Source organism: Prionailurus viverrinus, chromosome B4 (assembly GCF_022837055.1).
Source record: "Prionailurus viverrinus isolate Anna chromosome B4, UM_Priviv_1.0, whole genome shotgun sequence".
Taxonomy (NCBI): domain Eukaryota; kingdom Metazoa; phylum Chordata; class Mammalia; order Carnivora; family Felidae; genus Prionailurus; species Prionailurus viverrinus.
Window position 1 is genome coordinate 104,442,989 of NC_062567.1, and position 20,862 is coordinate 104,463,850.

Below are 20,862 nucleotides of genomic sequence, written 5' to 3' on the forward strand. Positions count from 1 at the left end.
AACATCTGTGAGAACATTGTATCAAACTACAAGCCTGTTTTCAAGCAGGGATGAGAAAGGAAATAAGGTACTTCAGATGATGTGGGCAAAACTCACTCATCCATATAGAACACAGTTTTTGAGCAACTACCAATTATGTAGACCCTGAAATAAATAAGATGCAAGAAATCAAATTATTAACTTCAAGGAGCCAACATGTAGCATCAAGATAAGATAGGTAAAAATACCACATGGCATTATTAGATTAGGAGCCCCTCTGCAGTGTGCTGCCATGGATGGAGAATGATGGAGAATGATGGAGAATGAAGGGCTTTCCAAGTGAATGAACGGAACTGAACAAAGAAAGAAATGCTCGCTTTGTCTTCAGGAAAAAAGCAAATTGCTTTTATTGGAGAGGAAATACAGAGTTACATCTGCATATGAATGCATATGTACTTGTATGTTTGCATATATACATGTACTCACACCTTCACAGATAGGTACATGCAAATACATGAATACATACATTCTTAACAGCTCTGGGAAATAGGGCAATGAGGGCTGCGTGACTTTCTTTAATTATAAAAATCTATTCTGAAACTCATTTTGAATCTGAGATACAGAAACTGGGGTGTTTTTTTTTTTTGTTTTTTTTTGTTTTTGTTTTTTTGTCCTCAGTATACTTAATCACCAAGCTTCCATCATATAGAAATCATATGTCTGTTATTTGTGTAAAAGGAAACATACAATTCCCTTGGCACTTTCCCTAGTATTGCTTAGGAAATTGTTATATTTGTCACTGCGTTTTCAGGGCATTTTTCAAAGAAGAATAAAGCTGTAACTTATAAAGCTGAGGCTAACATGTTGGCCCTTTTGAAATAATAGAAGACTCATTCAGGAGCTTCATCTATGGAGAATATGTTTTTCACAAAACAATATATTTTATAGATAAAAATCAAAAAGGGAGGTGAGGCAAAGCGAATATGTGTGTTACTTTACTTAAAATGACACTTAGAAGCAGAATAAGAAAGAAGAAAGAGATCTCATTTCAAGTATATTCAGTATTGGAAAATAAAACCGTGTGTCTCTTTCTTAAATTTGACATTTCTTGTGAGAGTTTTAGGATCTTGCCTCACTGGGATGAAAAAGACCACAAAAAAAAAACTGTCAAAAACATTAAAACTTCATTCATTAACCAGTTATTTTTATGAGTTATAGAAGAATATTTGCTTGAGTACATTTTCTTTTTTTTTTTTTTAATTTTTTTTTCAGCGTTTATTTATTTTTGGGACAGAGAGTGACAGAGCATGAACAGGGGAGGGGCAGAGAGAGAGGGAGACACAGAATCGGAAACTGGCTCCAGGCTCTGAGCCATCAGCCCAGAGCCTGACGCGGGGCTCGAACTCACGGACTGCAAGATCGTGACCTGGCTGAAGTCGGACGCTTAACCGACTGCGCCACCCAGGCGCCCCTACTTGAGTACATTTTCTAAAAGAGAGATCGCAACATGTGGCAGAAAATGTTAGTATCCAGGAAATTAATATCACATACAAATTGTGATAAATGTTTCAATAATACTTGGAAATCAAATGCATAAAATAATTTTCATCCTGATTTCTTCACACTTCATTTATTTCCCGTTTCTACATTGGTAGAATTGTTAATTTAGACTTTTAATGGAAAGGAATTATCCTAAGGCAAGATGATTTTCCGTGACATTATTTTCTGCCCCTCTCAATGACATCGTCCTCTGCTGTAGTCTGTTTTTGTGCTCAGAATATTTTAAGATTATAGAATTTCAGTGTTTCCATAATAAGGTAAACATATTTAACATATTACATATCACTATTTTCACAATTATGTACTTATTCAATGAACATATTCATATTCAATTCAATGAACGTATTCAATGAACATATTCAATGATAATATATTCCAGTCTCAAAATTATGATTACAAAAATTAAGTAATATGTTGTAAAGTGTTCTATCACATATGGATGGAAATTATAAAGTGTTAATAGTTTCAATGATTCAGTCTAAATTTTAAAATACTGAAGATAAGTTTTAAAAGATTTTTTCTAGTGTAATGCTATGCAATTTTTCCTTGTTTTCTTGTATTAATTTATAGCATGATTCTTAGACATTTTTTACTATATTGGTGTATTCCTAGTGTACTTCCTAGGAATATTATTAAAATTATGTAGCACAAAATATAATTACTTATGTTGGTTATCCAAAGATTTTATATAGTTATTTACTACTAAAAATCACAAAAGTCAATTTTATTGGTACTAGAAGCCCACATTCTGTGGGCTTTTGAATGCCTAAGTAAATGAAAATATTACATAAATATTTATTTAACATTATATAAATATTTATTTAAAGCAACATAAATGTGGAACAAAATAGGAAATTCTAGGCGGCAAATGCCACTTCACTATGTTTATCTTTTTTACATTAATTGACATTCAAATTTGAGTGTACACATATAAACACATATATGTATTTACACATATTTCTGTATGATTTTAGAATAAATTGCCACATTTTAGATGTACATGCCACATTACTCTTAAATATTCAATGTGCATTTCATAAGAACAAGAACATTTTCACATACAATCCTAGTACAGTTGTCAAAATCATATTATTTAACCTAATTTACCCTAAATACAGTTAATAAACATAAGCATTTAATAGCTATAATTAATAAATATACTTATATTATTAATATATTTATATTAATTTATAAAATTTAATCTGATACAGTTAACTGGTTAACAGATCATATATACTCTGCCTGTTTTCCCAGTATTGCCTTTTTATGTAAGATAGTTATCTGTGTTGATCTATGGTCCAATCAGGATCACACATTGCACTTAGTTTTCATGTCTCCAAATCCTTCTTAAATCAGAAAGAGTTTGTCAGTCATGGCCTTTCATGAATTTGGCATTTTAGAAGAGTGAAGGCCAGTTATTTTGTAGAAGGTTCCTCACTCTGGGTGTGTGTGTTATTGCGTTATGATTAAGAATACCACAAAAATGATGTTGCCTCCTTCTCATTCCCACCCAAGGCCCTAATCTCCATGGCAAATCTTTGTTAATCTGGTGACTCACATGATCTGAAATAAGAATAAGGGTAGTCACAGGACCTCCGTCAGGTTTTGACCATACTCTGGTTTGTTCTTTCTCTATTTAAGTTTTCTAGCATAGTTAGAAGTGGCCGGATTATTGTAATATCTTTATATTTCTTAATTTTGCCATGATAATCTATTGTGGCAGACCCTCAGTCTATTAAAAATTTGTCTTCAATAGGTATTTCAGCACCATAGGCTAGTTAAGGTCACTGTGTCATGATAATGTCTTATAAAAAACCAATCTCCATTTTCTAATGTTAATGATGACATCAGTGACTTCAAACTCAGCCAGAAAGATAACCAATGTCACGCTCTCATTTCCCTGAGTGACTTTTGCCTGTGAAAACTTCTGGTAGTAGAAAATGTTGTAACAGGATAAAAAGAGCAGAAAAAAAGAGCAAACTCTTAAAGTAGTTTTTAGGAATGTGCCCTAAGCTGAAAATCACAGAAACAAGACTCCAATTGCCACTGCCTTATCTGTGTTTCAGAGAATGTCGTCATTGCTGTGACTTCAATAGAGATCACAATATCAGAAGCCTATCATATTCAGGAAGCTGTATGCTCCAGAAATGTGTGGCATCTGCCAAAGGGACATCCCATGCCTTGACTCTTGGCATCCGTAAGTTAGTGCCTGACGCTTTGCTAATATAACACAGAAAAACATTCCTGCAATTGCACATGTCAGTAGAAACAGCAGAACCGCCAGAAGCTGGAGCCCTACCCTACTTCCAACTTCACTCTCCCACACAGATATATCTGGTTGGCCAAATCTAAATTTTATCTACAACTGAGCCACAAAGGAATCTAGAAAAATGTAAATTTTAGCTTTTTAGCCTCTATAGTACAAGGAGCCATGCAGCACCAGGAGTGCTGAACCACTGTCTCCACTACTGTTGGGGAGAATGTTGCAAAGTCCTCAGAGCTTCACCTCTTGGCATCTTCTACGTCAGCTTGCTTAATGCAGATTGTGGGCTTGGCTTTGTCTCTTTCTGCCAGTAACTTTTTGAGTCCTCTCTTTAGCTCTGGCTTTTTCTGGGCTATCTCTTTTTTAGAAGCATGATGTCACTCCAGAGAATCCTTTTAGAAGTTTTTTTTTAACATACAACCCTAAGCTGGTTACCTTCTCTGGGACCAGGTATGTGTACAGAAGACAGTTTATATTTTAATTTAGGAGGTGATATAACCAACTTCCGGCACAGCCTTCACTGCCATTGCTCTGAACCTAGAGGGTATTATGCTAAGTGAAATTAGTCAGCCAGAGAAAGACAAATATCATATGACTTCACTCATATGAGGACTTTAAGATACAAAACAGATGAACATAAGGGAAGAGAAGCAAAAATAATACAAAAACAGAGAGGGAGACAAAACATAAGAGACTCTTAACAGAGGGTTACTGGAGGGATTGTGGGAGGGGGGTGGGCTAAATGGGTAAGGGGCATTAAGGAATCTACTCCTGAAATCGTTGTTGCACTATATGATGATTAATTTGGATGTAAATTTTAAAAATAAAATTAAAATAAAATAAATACATACATAAATAAATAAATAAATAATTACCTACATAGTTATAATTCTGTGCATGTCAGATTTAGAGAACACAGCAGTAACTACTTGTTTTTGACTTCGGGATGGCATGCTGAATGAGTTTCATATTTCTTGTGTTTAATAGAATACAATGTCTATTGTTTTCTTTTGATGACTATGGAAACTCCAAATTTGAGTCTTTTATACCACTCATTGGACTATGCATAAATATTTTTAATTATAAAAGCTAGGCCATTTTAATTTTGGAATATTAATCACTGAGGGAAGATGTTCACTGCATCTCTTGTGTTAATTTTATACCTGGCATTTATTCTTGTTTTTTTAAATTTTTATAGCTTATTTCATCTCATCTTTTCAGAGGAGGATTCAAGATGAATTGTTTTATATCTGATCCTAGCACTGAAGAGTAGGAACCAGAGGAGAGAAAGGTCCTAAAAAAAATCAAAATGAATGCTCAAATGCTTCATAAGTCACTAAACTAGCTTAATCATTTTCTGCTTTTAAAATATGGAAATGGAAGATATATACGGACTTTTCCTCCCCTTTTGTAATTCATAGCACGATTAGACTGTAATCATTGCTATACAATCAGAAAAAAAAAAGAACAAAGTGCTGCCAAGGAAAATAGAATGACACTCTAAGATTAATTATAGAGAAACATACATAATTATTTTAAAATTGGTTCAATTAAAAAGAGAAATATGCCAATAATGAACAATAGGTAGTATTTCATCTTGTATTTTTCCTCCCGTCAGTTTTCCTATTAAATGGAGACTAATGATATAAACAAGATATTCTAGACTTAGTATGTCTTCCACCCTCTGTTTAAAAACAAACAAAAAAATACAGGGGTGCCTGGGTGGCTGAGCCAGTTACGCATCCGACTTTAGCTCAGGTCCTGATCTTGTGTTTCATTAAGTTCCAATCCCACATCCAGCTCTGTGCTGACAGCTCAGAGCCTGGAGCCTCCTTCAGATTCTGTGTCTCCCTCTCTCTGTTCCTCCCCTGTTTGTGCTTTCTCTCTCAAAAATAAATAAGATGCTTATGCTCTCTTTTTCAAAAATAAATAAGATTAAAAAATGTTAAAAATTGAAAAATTCAAATATACAAACTAAAGTTAACCTATTATCTGCAATATTCAAGGTTTAGCTTAGAGTATTCTTGTATTCACCTCCGAGATGTGTGCAAGTGGCATGTCATTCCCTAAAGTGAATATTTTATGGGACATAGTCCCAGGATGTGCTCCAGAACCAAAAGTTTCAGGGGGAAATGATTCTATGCTGGAATGCTATTCTTTTCTTGAGTAGTCACAGATACATTAGTGCACTGAAGATACCTAGAAATCTTTTAATTTGATAAAGCAGCTTATTTAGTTTTGTTAATCTACTCTTTGTCAACCTAAACTCAGTTCACGTCATTTCTCTTTATATTCTTTGTTAAAAACCACTCTCTTCATAGTTAATATTACTTGCCAATAAAGTGGACTGTGGGTCAGAATGCCTAGGCTCAAATCCTGGCTCTGTCAGATTCTAGATGTGCCAACACAAGTTCTAGAATATTGTTTTTAAGTAATGTTTTTAAGAACAGTTTTAGATTTACAGAAAGATTGTGAAGATGATATAGAGAGTTCCCATAAATTCTGCACTTTCCCTGTTATTAGCATCTTATATTAATATGGTACATTTGTTATAATTAATGAACCAGTATTGATAGATTACTGCTAACTAAAGTCCATATTTTATTCAGATGTCCTTATTTCTGAACTATTTTTTTCAGCTTGAGGAGACTTTTGTAAATCATTTTTATATGAATATTTTTAAGCTGTGGAACAAATCATCTGAGTTTCCGTTATTTCTTATGGGGAAATATACAAGTGCTTTCGATTACAAGCATGTTTTTGGAACGAATTATGCTCACAAACCAAGGTTTTACTATATAATTATACAGTGTATAAATTTAGATACACATACAAATAAATATTCCTTGGGGCGCCTGGGTGGCGCAGTCGGTTAAGCGTCCGACTTCAGCCAGGTCACGATCTCGCGGTCTGTGAGTTCGAGCCCCGCGTCGGGCTCTGGGCTGATGGCTCAGAGCCTGGAGCCTGTTTCCGATTCTGTGTCTCCCTCTCTCTCTGCCCCTCCCCTGTTCATGCTCTGTCTCTCTCTGTCCCAAAAATAAATAAACGTTGAAAAAAAAATTAAAAAAATAAAATAAAATAAATATTCCTATATTTAGCTATCTGCATCTATATTAAAGTAAACGTGAATTTGTTCTGATGCCTACGGCCCTAACCCATTATCATAAATAATAATTATTATTAATATAATTATAATAATTATTATTTTGGTCTGCCATGGTCTGTTTTATTGCTTTATTGCCTCTTACTCTAACCTGAAACTTTACACCACGCAGGAAAACAAAATCCCCCTCTGCCCAGACTTGCCTTGATGTGTCTTGTAGTCCTTTTAGTTCTAAAAGCTTTAGAGTTTTAGAGGTTTGCCCCTTGGGACCTTGGGCAGCAAACAGAAGTGCCGGGCTGGCTCCTCTGTCCTCGAGTCCTCCCCTCAGGGTCTTCTTGGCCACAGGCGAGAAGCACCTCAGCACAGAGGTTCTTCCTCAGGCGGCTGCCCCCGGGCTGTGGACACTTGCATGCACCTGCCGGAAGCCACAGCCTGGATCCGAGTAGGCCAGCCCCTACTGCTCTGGGAAGGCACCGAGGCAGCCTCGCATGCACCCCCGCAGTGCTCAGTGCCCCCACAGAGTGGCTCCTCCTTGTACCCGTGAGCTCAGCTATCTCAGGTCTGTTCTCTTCCGGTGCTCAGCAACTGGATCCATTACTGTAAGTTATTATAAATTATTCTAGCCTAATCTTGGTGATCTATGAATTTCCACTCTAATCGTGAGAAACCAGGTTTCTTATGACCGCCATTTAAAGGAATGCTCCATCAACACCATCTATTTACTTAATTGTTCAATTCCAGTTCACATGAGTAGCGATTTCAGAATTGTTAACCTGTTCTTTTATGGGAACAAATTTAATCAATTACAATATAGTGCTCATGTTTGGTTTCTTTTGCCTGCAGTCTTATAGACTCCTCTCTTTTTAGTTACCTGGTCAGCACCTGTTCCTCCCAAACCCTTCGGTGAGATTGTTTCCTCATTCAGAACACAGATTGTTTTGTCATCTTCTGAATTCTGTACTAGTATCCCCTGATTCCCTAAATATTTATTTTTAATTTGCATACATTGCATTTCACTCTGTGCTGTAAAGTAATAAGAATTTTGACAAACCCATAGTGTCATGTATCCACCATTACAGTTTCAACTTAGAATATGTTCAGTGTTCTAAAAAACCCTACTATACTTTACCCTCCTTCCTTCCCCCATAGCTTTGACCACCATTGATTGTTATTTACTGTTTTTATAGTTTAGTCTTTTCCAGAATGTTACATAGTTAGAATCGAGTAAGATGTAGCCATTTAAGACTTACTCATTTCATGTAATAATATGAACTTAAAATCTATTTAAAAAATGGCATGATATCATTTCTTTTTTATACTAAAAAATATTCCAATGCATGTTGGTATCAGAATTTATCATTAACTTACCAGAGGACATTGGTTACAGTTTTTGGTGAATATGAATAAAGTCTCTTTAAACATTGGTATGCAGGATTTTGTGGACACAGATTTTCAAATCAATTGGGGAAATAAGTAGAAACATGATTGATGCATCGTGAGACTATGTTTAGATTTGTCAGAAAATTCCAAACTGTCTCCCAAAGTACCTGTACTATTTTACATTCCCCCAAAGTAATCCCTGTCATTCTGTATCTTAGACACCAACTGGTATTTTCAGGTTTTTTTTTTTTAATTTCAGCTATTCTAATAAGTGTGTAGTGGTATTTCATCGCTTTATTTGCAATTCCCAAATGATAAATGATGTTAAGCATCTGTCATTATGCTTATTTACTAACTATATATCTTCTTCGGTGAAAAGTCTGCTCAGATCTTTGGCTTATTTCTTTGGAGGGGGGTGTTGTTTACTTATTATTGATAAATTTAAGTGTTCTTCTTATGTTTTAATCAAGTTCTTTATCAAATATGTGTTTTGCAAGTATTTTCATACAATTCTGGGGCTTGTCTTATAATTCTCTTTAAAATGTTTTTCACGGAACAGATGCTTTTAATTTTAATAAGGCTCGACTTGCCTTATTTTCCTTGCCAATTTTTCCTTTCATGGACTGTGCTTTTGAGTGTATCTAAAAACTCATCTTAAAAAATTCTCATCACAAAGGATAAAAAATTTTAGGTATATAGGCTGACAGACATTAACTAGAGTTAGTGTAGTGATCATTTTACAACATATACAAAAACCAAATTATTTTGTTGTACAGCTGAAATTAATAATGTTATATATGTCAATTACACCTTAATAAAAAAATTAAAAACTCCTCACCACCAATCTCAAGGTCACCTATATTTTCACACAAGTTTTCTTCTAGAATTTATGTATACATACACACACACACACACACACACACACACATATATTCTGTTTTCCATTTAGATCTGCAACCCATTTTGAATTAATTTTTGTGGAAGATATAAGAACTTTTTCTAGGTTTATTTTTTTGAATATGGGTGTTCAATTATTCCAGCATCATTTATTAAAAAGACTTTCTTTCAAGACTATCTTTTCTTTATTGAATTACCTTTGCTCCTTTGTGAGGGCAGCTGACTACATTTATTAAGGGATGATAAATCATACATATTGTAAATACAAATGTTAGATCTGTAGTCAAAGATTTTTAGATGCAAGGCCAGTCTACTTTTCCATTTTGTTCCACCAAAAGAGAATGGATTTTAGATCTGTTATAAAACTTCTCATATTTTATATACAATTTTAAACTTTCCCTTCTACTTCCTTCACGTTATCTCTATTTCAATCCCTTATTTATTTAAGTGGAAGAGTCAATCACTGAGTTTGGGATTTATCATCATTAATCATTATCTATGCCAATAAAATGGGACTCCTCCATATTATGTTCATCATATCTTTTGCTCTACACACCAATTTGAGAGTAATCAGTGCACCAATTTTCTTCACTATATACTGACTCCTTAAGAATAAAGAATTTTTTTTTGCACTTGTATGCTTCACTTATGGGACTTATGGGATTTATGGGACAGTGGGGCAGGGGAAGTAAGCTTTGAGTCAGTTTTGGGCCCCCAAAAATTCAATCAATTACTTGGGGTTATTTATTTATTTATTTATTTATTTAATTTTGAGGGGGCAGGGCAGAGCTAGAGAGAGAGAGAGAGAGAGAGAGAGAGAGAGAGAGAGAGAATCCCAAGCAGGCTCTGCACTGTCAGCTCAGAGCCTGATGCAGGGCTCAAACTCACAAACTGGAGATCATGACCTGAGCTGAAATCAAGATTCGGACACTTCACTGACTGAGCCACCCAGGCACCCCAAGGTTTATTTATTATGTGTGAGACACTTACATAGATGTTTAAAATAGTGACAGCATAACAATTCACATAGTTGTCTCAAGAATGATGCATAGACCAACAGATACTAAGAATAATATGGTTTTATGAAAGAGGTACATCATGAAGATAGCTACATAGAATAGGGGACAGAGCAGTTTCTCAGAGTGATTCCCAGATGCTATTGGAAATGCCCTGATTTGGATAAGGGACACTTAAGTAGCTGTATTTGCCATTCGCAAGAATGTTTTTAGTTTTAATACCCGTCTCTGTTCTCTCAAGTTTTGGCTACATGACTGCCTACCTGTTAGTAGTAGATGCTTTGAATTCCATTTGCCTGAGTGATAGTTACAAGAACTGGTGAAACATGGGTCTATGTTCCAGCCCTCATACACCCGTTATAGACTCAGCCCAGGCACCTTCTGGTGTCTATTCTTACGGACTTATAAGTGTATGATGTACCTAATTAAGAGATGAATAAACTGAGTCATACAGGTTATGCTATTTCCCCAATAACAGTATAATTGAATTTTAAGCTTAGTTCAATATATCTGTGAAGCCTTGTGTTTTCTACCACATTCTGGAAAATGTTAAGTAGTAACATTTAGTTTTCAAGTTATCTTTCTTAAAAGACGGTTTTCTATTAATGAACTACAAGTTGAAAGACATTGGAGTAAATAATAAGTTTAAAGTTTTTTTTTCTTTCCTTTTTTCCCTTAATGTGGACAAATAACAATACAAAGGATGACTGGTTAGATTCCACCGCATGTTGAGAAGCACATGGGTAACTATCTAATTGTGTACAAAGTTCTTAAGAAATCTTTCAGACTTGGTTTCTGCATTTTTGAAAACAAGAACACTTAGAACAATCAAATGAAGTGAGATGATTAATTGCTTTGAACTTCACTTGCAATCTTAGAAAAAAATATATTTTTTTATGTTTAGAAAAGGAGTTCATGTTTTTAAGCAAGATGAATGTAGAGGAAGATTGAAGTATTCGTGAACTTTAGACTTTGAAAAGATACATGTTAAACGGAAGGCCATAGCCTATTTAATATAAAGATAGATTTTATAAAGATTGTAGACTCTTATCAAATATTCCTTTAGCATTTCAGAGAGATTTTGAAAAATGTTGGCCTTTTGGGACTACTAAGAGTATGGCATTTCATATTCTGCAAAGCAATATTGGCCTTAAATTGAACCATTTATTTTGTCCTTGTTAAATGTCACAGTTGTCCTTTCCCTTGAGTTATTAGTTTTATCACCTACAATTTCTTTCCAGGAAAAAGTGGTAGATATCATAATGGACCAAAATAGAGAACTGATTTAGTCTGAGGTCTGGACAACTAGTAATTGGAGACCAATAAAATAACTTGGTCCCCAAAAGAGCTATCTAAATCTAGGATTCTGGAGTTGTAAAGAACTGATCCTATTGAGTCAGAATATATATTGAAACAGGAAAGACTTTTCGCTTCATCACAGAGGCCAAAAGCCCACCTAAGAAATTTTCTCAGGCCATAGCTGTTGAAATTCTTTCTTCCTTGGAAGACTTATAAAACCAGATTATTATCCAGGAATGAACAGCTAATTATTCCCTAAAAGCAACATATCTCTCCATACTAATAGTCATAAACTTCAACAATACAGAAGGTACTTGATGTTTTTGTAGTCCAAATCCATCAGTCATAGTTGATACATACTACATTTTTACATCCTCTTTCCTTTGGCCCAAGCTTAGTTTCCTTTGAATGCAAGTCTCTTGAAATTTTGTGTGTGTAAATAAATGTATTTGATGCTTTCTCATAGTGATTTTTGAGAAAAGAGTGGATAAAAATATCTAGTCTCAGGGGAATGAGTAGGATGGGAAGGCATAGGACTCGGCTATTGGCAACCGTGGAGCACAGAGAGGAATCTAGAGAATTAAAATCCAGAAAGGCCATACTTTTTGATAGAAAATCCAAAGGGGGGAAAATGAGTATAAAGAACAAGGAAAACTCAATATGGACTGAGACAGTGTACAACATGAAACCTAGAATAAATGATCAATTTGCCAGAAACATAGTGAAAGAGCTCTATTATTCATGAAAGATAATGTGCTAGACAACATGTGTTTGATTCAGAGGATACCAGAAGCAATGTTTGACCCTGAGGAGAAGTACTGGCAGAGACTACATGAAGAGATCAGAACTTTCAGCAGACCATGCCAGAATACATATCTTAGTGAAATCCTAGCAAGGAACTGGAAAGGGATTATATGCCAGTAATTTAGTCAACAGATTGGCTGCACCCAAGGGAGAGGTAGGAGAGCTGCAACCCAGTGCTTCAAAGAGCTGAGGAAAGTAAATTTAACTCATCTCTCTTTAAATCCCACAAGATACCCAGGAGCAGAATGAGAAGTCTGTTCCAATTCCCATCTTACACAAATGGGAAAGTAACTCTTAAGGTACCATTAGGCAGTGCTCAGTGTTTTAGGTAGTAACAATGTGAGCTGACATAAATTATCAAATTCACATGCCTGGCAAGTAAAGAAAAGTCAAAGACAGAAAATCTCTGAATCCTAGTGTCTCGCCTTCATTTCTGTGAAACTAGTAACCTTGTCAGGGTTTATCTAACCCTCAGTATAGTAAATATGATGCAGAGAAATAGGCAGGTAATCCAGGCCAGGGAATATGGTAAAATGAATGCCTTAAATTTAAATGACAAATAATATAAGGATAATCATCAGATTAGTGATGTAAAATAAAACAGAATTGGCAGCTGTAGAAAATAAACCCATTCAATAGAAATTTTTGAAAATATTCTGTAATAAAAATATTTTTTTACCGAGATTATTTTATTCTATTTTTTAAACATTTTTTAAAGTGTATTTTGAGGGAGAGAAAGTGTTAGAGCAAGTGGAGAAAGGGCAGAAAGAGAGTGAAAGAGAGAATCCCAAGTAGGCTCCATGCCATCAGCACTGAACCTGATGTAGGGCTCACTCCCATGAACTCTGAGATCATGACCTGAGACAAGACAAGAGTTGGACATTCAACTGACTGAGCCACCCAGGTGCCCGAGATTATTTAAAATATATAGAGGATATAGTTCTATTTTTACTTTATTTTTTTTATTTTTTTAAGTTTATTTTTGACAGAGAAAGAGAGAGAGAGAGAGACAGAGCATGAGTGGGGGAGGACAGAGAGAGGGAGACAAAGAATCTGAAGCAGGCTTCAGACCCTGAGATGTCAGCACAGAACCCAATGTGGGGCTCAAACTCATGGACCACAAGATCATGACTGAGCCTAAGTCAGACGCTCAACCGACTGAGCCACCCAGGCGCCCTGGGTAGTTCTATTTTTAATTTTTTGAGGAACCTCCATAGTGTTTTCCAGAGTGGCTGCACCAGTTTGCATTACCACCGGCAATGCAAAAGAGATCCTCTTTCTCCGCATCCTTGGCAACACTGTTGTTGCACAAGTTGTTAATGATAGCCATTTTGACAGGTGTAAGGTGGTATCTTACTGTGGTTTTTATTTGTATTTCCTGATGATGAGTGATATTGAGCATGTTTTCATGTGTCAGTTAGCCACCTGGATGTCTTCTTAGGAGAAGTGTCTATTCATGTCTTTTGCCCATATCTTCACTGGATTATTTGTTTTGGGGCATTGAGTTTGAGAACTTCTGTATAGATTTTGGATACTAACCCTTTATCTGACATGTCGTTTGCAAATATCTTCTCCCATTCTGTCGGTTGCCTTTTAGTTTTGCTGATTGTTTCCTTCATTGTTTGGAAGATTTTTATTTTGATGAGGTCCCAGCAGTTCATTTTGGCTTTTGTTTCTGTTGCCTCTGGAGCCGTGTTGAGTAAGAAGTTGCTGTGGCCAAGATCTAAGAGGTTTTTGCCTGCTTTCTCCTCGAGGATTTTGATGGCTTCCTGTCTCACATTGATGTCTTTCAGCCATTTTGAGTTCATTTTTGTGTATGGTGTAAGAAAGTGGTCCAGGTTCATTCTTCTGCATGTCGCTGAACAGTTTTCCCAACACCACTTGCTAAAGAGAATGTCTTTATTCCATTGGATATTCTTTCCTGCTTTGACAAAGATTAGTTGGGCATATGTTTGTGGGTCCATTCCTGGGTTCTCTATTTTGTTCCACTGATCTGAGTGCCTGTTCTTGTGCCTGTACCATACTGTCTTGATGATTACAGCTTTGTAGTATCGCTTGAAGTCTGGGATTGTAATACCTCCTGCTTTGGTTTTCTTTTTCAAGATTGCTTTGGCTATTCAGGATTTTTTCTGGTTCCATACAAATTTTAGGATGATTTGTTCTAGCTGTGTGAAGAATGCTTGTGTTATTTTGATAGGGATTGCATTGAATATGTAGATTGCTTTGAGTAGTATCTACATTTTAACAATATTTGTTCTTCCTATCCAGGAGCATGAAATCTTTTTCCATTTGTTTGTGTCTTTTTCCATTTCTTTCGAAGCTTTCTATAGTTTTCAGTGTATAGATTTTTAGCTCCTTGGTTTATTTATTCCTAGGTATTTTATGGTTTTTGGTACAATTGTAAATGGGATTGATTCCTTGATTTCTCTTTCTGTTGCTTCATTGTTGGTGTATAGAAATGCAGCTGATTTCTGTGCATTGATTTTATATCCTGCCACTTTGCTGAATTCATGAATCAGTTCTAGCAGTTTTTTGGTGGAATCTTTTGGGTTCTCCATATCATGTCATCTATGAAGAGTGAAAGTTTGACCTACTCCTGACCGATTTGGATGCCTTTTATTTCTTTGTGTTGTCTGATTGCAAAGGCTAAGCCTTCCAATACTATGTTGAATTACAGTGGCGAGAGTGGACATCCCTGTCTTGTTCCTGACCTTAGGGGGAAAGCTCTCAGTTTTTCCCCATTGAGGATGATATTAGTGTTGGGTCTTCTGTATATGGCTTTTGCGATCTTAAGGTATGATCCTTCTATCCCTACTTTCTTGAGGGTTTTGATCAAGAAAGAATGCTGTATTTTGTCAAATGCTTTCTCTGCATCTATTGAGAGGATCATGTCCTGTCTTTTATTGATATGATGAATCACACTGATTGTTTTGCAGATAGTAAACCAGCCCTGCAACCCAAGTATAAATGCCACTTGGTCATGGTGAATAATTTTTTTAATGTATTGTTGGATCCAGTTGGCTAATATCTTGTTGAGGATTTTTGCATCCGTGGTCATCAGGGAAATTGGTCTATAGTTCTCCTTTTTAGTGGGGTCTCTGTCTGGTTTTGGATCAAGGTAATGCTGGCTTCATAGAAAGAGTTTGGAAGTTTTCTTTCCATTTCTATTTTTTGGAACAGCTTCAAGAGAATAGGTGTTAACTCTTCCTTAAATGTTTGGTAGAATTCCCCTGGAAAGCCATTTGGCCCTGGACTCTTGGTTTTTGGAAGATTTTTTTATTACAAATTCGATTTCTTTACTGGTTATGGGTCTGATCAAATTTTTTATTTCTTCCTGTTTCAGTTTTGGTAGTGTATATGTCTCTAGGAATTTGTCCATTTCTTCCAGATTGCCCATTTTATTGGCATATAATTGCTCATAATATCCTCTTATTGTTGTTTTTATTTCTGCTGTGTTGGTTGTGATCTCTCCTCTTTCATTCTTGATTTTATTTATTTGGGTCTTTTCCTTTTTCCTTTTGATCAAACTGGCTAGTGGTTTATCAATTTTGTTAAAAATTCTTTCAAAGAACCAGCTTCTGGTTTCATTGATCTATTCTACTGTTTTTTTTTTTTTTAGTTTCAATAGCATTGACTTCTGCTCTAATCTTTATTATTTCCTGTCTTCTGTTGGTTTGGGGTTTTATTTGCTGTTCTTTTTCCAGCTCTCTAAGGTGTAAGGTTAGGTTGTGTATCTGAGATCTTTCTTCTTTCTTTAGGAAGGCCTGGATTGCTATATACTTTCTTCTTATGATCACCTCTCTGCATCCCAGAGGTTTTGCATTGTGGTGTTATCATTTTCATTGGCTTCCATGAAGTTTTTAATTTCCTCTTTAACTTCTTGGTTAGCCCATTCATCCTTTAGTAGGATGTTCTTTAGTCTCCAAATATTTGTTACCTTTCCAAATTTTTTCTTGTGGTTGATTTTGAGTTTTATACCATTGTGGTCTGAAAATATGCACAGTATGATCTCAATCTTTTTGTACTTGCTGAGGGCTGATTTGTGTCCCAGTATGTGGTCTATTCTGGAGAATGTTCCATGTGCACTGGAGAAGAATATATATTCCTCTGCTTTAGGATGAAATGTTCTGAATATATCTGTTAAATCCATCTGGTCCAGTGTGTCATTCAAAACCATTGTTTCCTTTTTGTTTTTTTGATTAGATGATCTGTCCATGGCTATAAGTGGGGTGTTACATCCTGCTATTATGCTATTACTATCAATGAGTTTCTTTATGTTTGTGATTAATTGATTTATATATTTCGGTGCTCCACATTTGGTGCATAAATGTTTACAATTCTTAGGTCTTCTTGGTGAATAGACCCCTTGATTATGATATAATGCCCTTCTGCATTTCTTGATACAGTCTTTATTTTAAAGTCTAGATTGTCTGATATAAGTATGGCTACTTTGGCTTTCTTTTATTGACCATTTTCATGATAGATGGTTCTCCATCCCCTTACCTTCAATCTGAAGGTGTCTTTAGGTCTAAAGTGGGTGTCTTGTAAACAGAATATAGATGGATCTTGGTTTTTTTATCCATTCTGTTACCCTATGTCTTTTGATTGGAGCATTGAGTCCATTGACATTTAGAGTGAGTACTGGAAGATATGAATTTGTTGCTATTATATTGCTTGTAGAGTTGGAGTTTCTGGTGGTGTTCTCTGGTCCTTTCTAGTCTTTGTTGCTTTTGGTCTTTACTTGTTTGCTTGTTTGTTTGTTAGTTTTATCTTTTCTCCCCTCAGAGAGTCTCCCTTAAAATTTCTTGCAGGACTGGTTTAGTGGTCACAAACTCCTTTAATTTTTGTTTGTCTGGGAAACTTTTTCTCTCTCCTATTTTGAATGACCACCTTGCTAGATAAAGAATTCTTGGCTGCATATTTTTCTGATTCAGCACATTGAATATATCCTGCCACTCATTTCTGGCCTGCCAAGTTTCTGTGGATAGGTCTGCTGCAAACCTTAGCTGTCTTCCCTCGTAGGTTAAGGACTTTTTTTCCCTTGTTGCTTTCATGATTCTCTCCTTGCCTGAGTATTTTGTAAATTTGACTATGATATGCATTGTCAATGGTTGGTATTTGTTGAATCTAATGGGAGTCCTCTGTACTTCCTGAATTTTGTTGTCTGTGTCTTTTCCCAGGTTAGGAAAGTTTTCCGCTATGATTTGCTCACATAACTCTTCTACCCCTATTTCTCTCTCTTCTTCTTTTGGGACCCCTATGATTCTGATGTTGTTCTTTTTTAATGAGTCACTGATTTCTCTAATTCTTAAATCGTGTTTTTTTGCCTTAATCTCCCCCTTTTTTTCTGCTTCATTATTCTCCATAAGTTTGTCTTCTATAATGCTGATTCTGTGTTCTGCCTCATCCATCCTTGCCGCTGTGGCTTCCATTTGAGATTGCAGCTCAGTTATAGAATTTTTCATTTCATCCTGACTAGCTTTTACTTCTTTTATCTCTGCAGAAAGGAATTCGAATCTATTTTCGACTCCAGCTAGTATTCTTATTACCATGATTCTAAATTCTGGTTCAGACATCTTGCTTGTATCTGTGCTGGTTAAGTCCCTGGCTGTCATTTCTTCCTGCTCTTTCTTTTGGGGTGAATTCGTTCATTTCATCATTTTGAAAGAAGAAAAGGAATTAATGAGGTAAAAAATTAGAATTAAAAAACTATTAAAATTAAAAAACTATTAAAATTAAAAAATTAAACACACACACACACACAAAATCAAATAAATGATGTGAGATCCTAGGTGTGTTTTGGTCCGGGGTGTTGAAAGGAGCTTGATAGATTAGAGAAAAAAGGGGAAATAAAAAAAAGGAAATTGGAAAAATGAATACACTGAAGTAGACTAAAGTGAAATTATGGAAGAAAATAGATTTTTAAAAAAATTACACAAAAATAAAAAATATAGTAGAAAAAATGAAAAAATATTTTTAATAAAAATTAAAGGTAAAAATGAATTTTTTTCTCTTTATGTATTCAAGAAAAAGAAAAGAAACAACAAAGAGAACAAAGAAAAAAAAGAAAGAAAATTGGATAGATGGAACAGTGAACAGACTGAAATACTATTAAAACTACTTCGTTTTTGCCTAGAATTCAAGCTATGAAGTGTCGTATAGTCCATAAACTAAGCATGCAGAGAGACTTGTGTTCCTAAAGAGTGAGGTTGGCCCAATTGGACAGGGTATAGTGTAACGGCTCCACTATCCACTAGATGGTGCTGCTTAGCTTACTGGGGTGGATTGTTGTGGGGCTTGTAGGTGCATATGCACATGAGTGGGAATGGTGAAAATGGTGTCACCCAGCTACCCAGTCTCTAGTATTGGAACTCTGTTCTCCCTGATCAGCAATAATACACCTGTCTTTTGTCTTTGACTTCCGTCCACTCCCCGCTTTTACACAGTCTGTGACCTAGCCCCAGGCAGCACCTCCCTCCTGAGTTTTGTCTCAGATGTGGCTGTTTTCCGGACCCTTTACTTCTGAGGGACTGTGGCTTTGACCTGTTCTGCCCCTCTGCAGGAGGGTCTCACCAAGCAATGGCCTGGAGCTGGCTGCACCCAGGAACATTTGCAGGACCGTGCTGCTGCCAATGCCCAGAGACTGTGGCTGGGTGCCTGCCCACCCCAGAAAAAGTTTGTGAGATAGTGTATCAGCAGCATTTCAAGGATTATGGAAAATTGCAACACACATCTGGCACCAGGCTTCATCCTTAATGACCTTGTTCCAGCACCAGCGAATATGGCCATTCTCTGGGTTCTGCTGGGTCCAGGTGGCCTCACAGCCTCTACCAAATGTCCTCCCAGCAGTGGAATCACTTCTCCCTGTGTGGGCTGAAGAATCCTGGACTCCAGTCTGCTCCTAGGGATTCGCCCTTCCCACCAGAGCACTGCCAGGTATCGAGCTGTGGAGTTTCAGACTCTGCACTCCCCTTGTTTATAGTCTAAATGGAATTTAACCCTCTCCTTTCTCCTTTCTCCCTTTTTAGTTTAGTCCCTGCGGCTGTTTCCACTTTTCCACTTTCTCTCAAGCTGCTTTTGGGGTGGTGCTTTCCCCATATCCTCCCCCCACCGTCTCTCCTCTCTCCACACAAAAAGTGGTTCCCTGCCCTCGGCTGCTTTTCTCTCCCCCAGTTCACCTCTCCGTGCTGTGTGCCTGCTGAATTCTGTGGTTCGGGTTGTGCAGATTGTTGTTTCAATCTTCAGATCAGTTTTCTAGGTGTGCAGGATGGCTTAGTGTTGGTTTGGCTGTATTTCATGGATGTGAGACACACAAAAAACTTCCATGCTGTTCTACCATCTTGGCTTCTCCCCCACAACTATGTAGGTAACTTTTTACATGAAAGTCAAAAAGAATTCATGTTGCTAAATAGTAAATATGTGTATTTTCAAACATATTTTATATGATTCAGCTACATTCTAAATTCCCCTTACCTGTTTATCCAAACTGTTATTAGTTTCTTAAACTTTTAAAGCTATTCTAGTTAGCTCATCTTATTAAAGCATTGAAAGTATTACAGTGATTGAGGGTATTGTAATAAATAATGAAGGTTTTAAAATTTTATAAATAAGTACAATGTAGTAAGGCTTGATGCACGGAAAAAAATGCATATTATTGATCACCATTTTAATTGGCACAGAAGATACAAATATGCACTCTCCTTTCAGGAAGAGGTAAACCTTAAATCATACTTATGAAAAGAAATTAGAGAAAAATTTCTAAAGGGACAATTTAAATGTAACTCATTACATTATTAACTTTTGTTTTGGTATTTATTTCCTATTTATCTTTCAGTAGAATTCTAACAGGATTATTTGGTGAGGATGCTATTAAATACTAAAGCTAGGATAATAAGGATGGTAATAATAATGACTGTCCCTCTGTGAGTTCCACTTTTCCCCTAAGGATCCTCGTTGGCTTATGTCAGTTCCCCTAATAATCACCAGTCATATGAGCTAGACATCATTATCTGTATACGTTGAAACACATAGTTGCATCGGTTGTATGCAATCTAAAACTTTTAATGTGGTTTAAAAATATTTTTGCATTCCATAAAATTGATATGTTTATGATGTTTTACATTTTCTGGTAGCACAGATGGGTATTTAGTCACATAAAACACAGTCAACTACTTTTAATATTTAAAATATAAAAGTGTATATAACATTTTGAAAAAGATAAAAGATTGAGATACTCTAAATGGAACCCAAAAAAGCTTACCAACTATTATTTAATATAATTTTAATATGGAGTATTAACAGCATGTCTATAGAGTATCAATTTTAAAGCTTTCTTTAACATTTTTAAATCAGTGTACAGAGAAAAGATACACATTTCAAAGTGAATTATTATAACCAATATTTATCCTGAATTGTTGAAATATTGTAAGAATGATGAAAAACTCTATAGCTGTGGGTCCATTATTAAGTATATAATGATTTATTTAACACATATTATTTGCCAAAGATATGCTGATCAATTCATTTTGTTATTTTATCCTCACAATAAGATTATGATATTT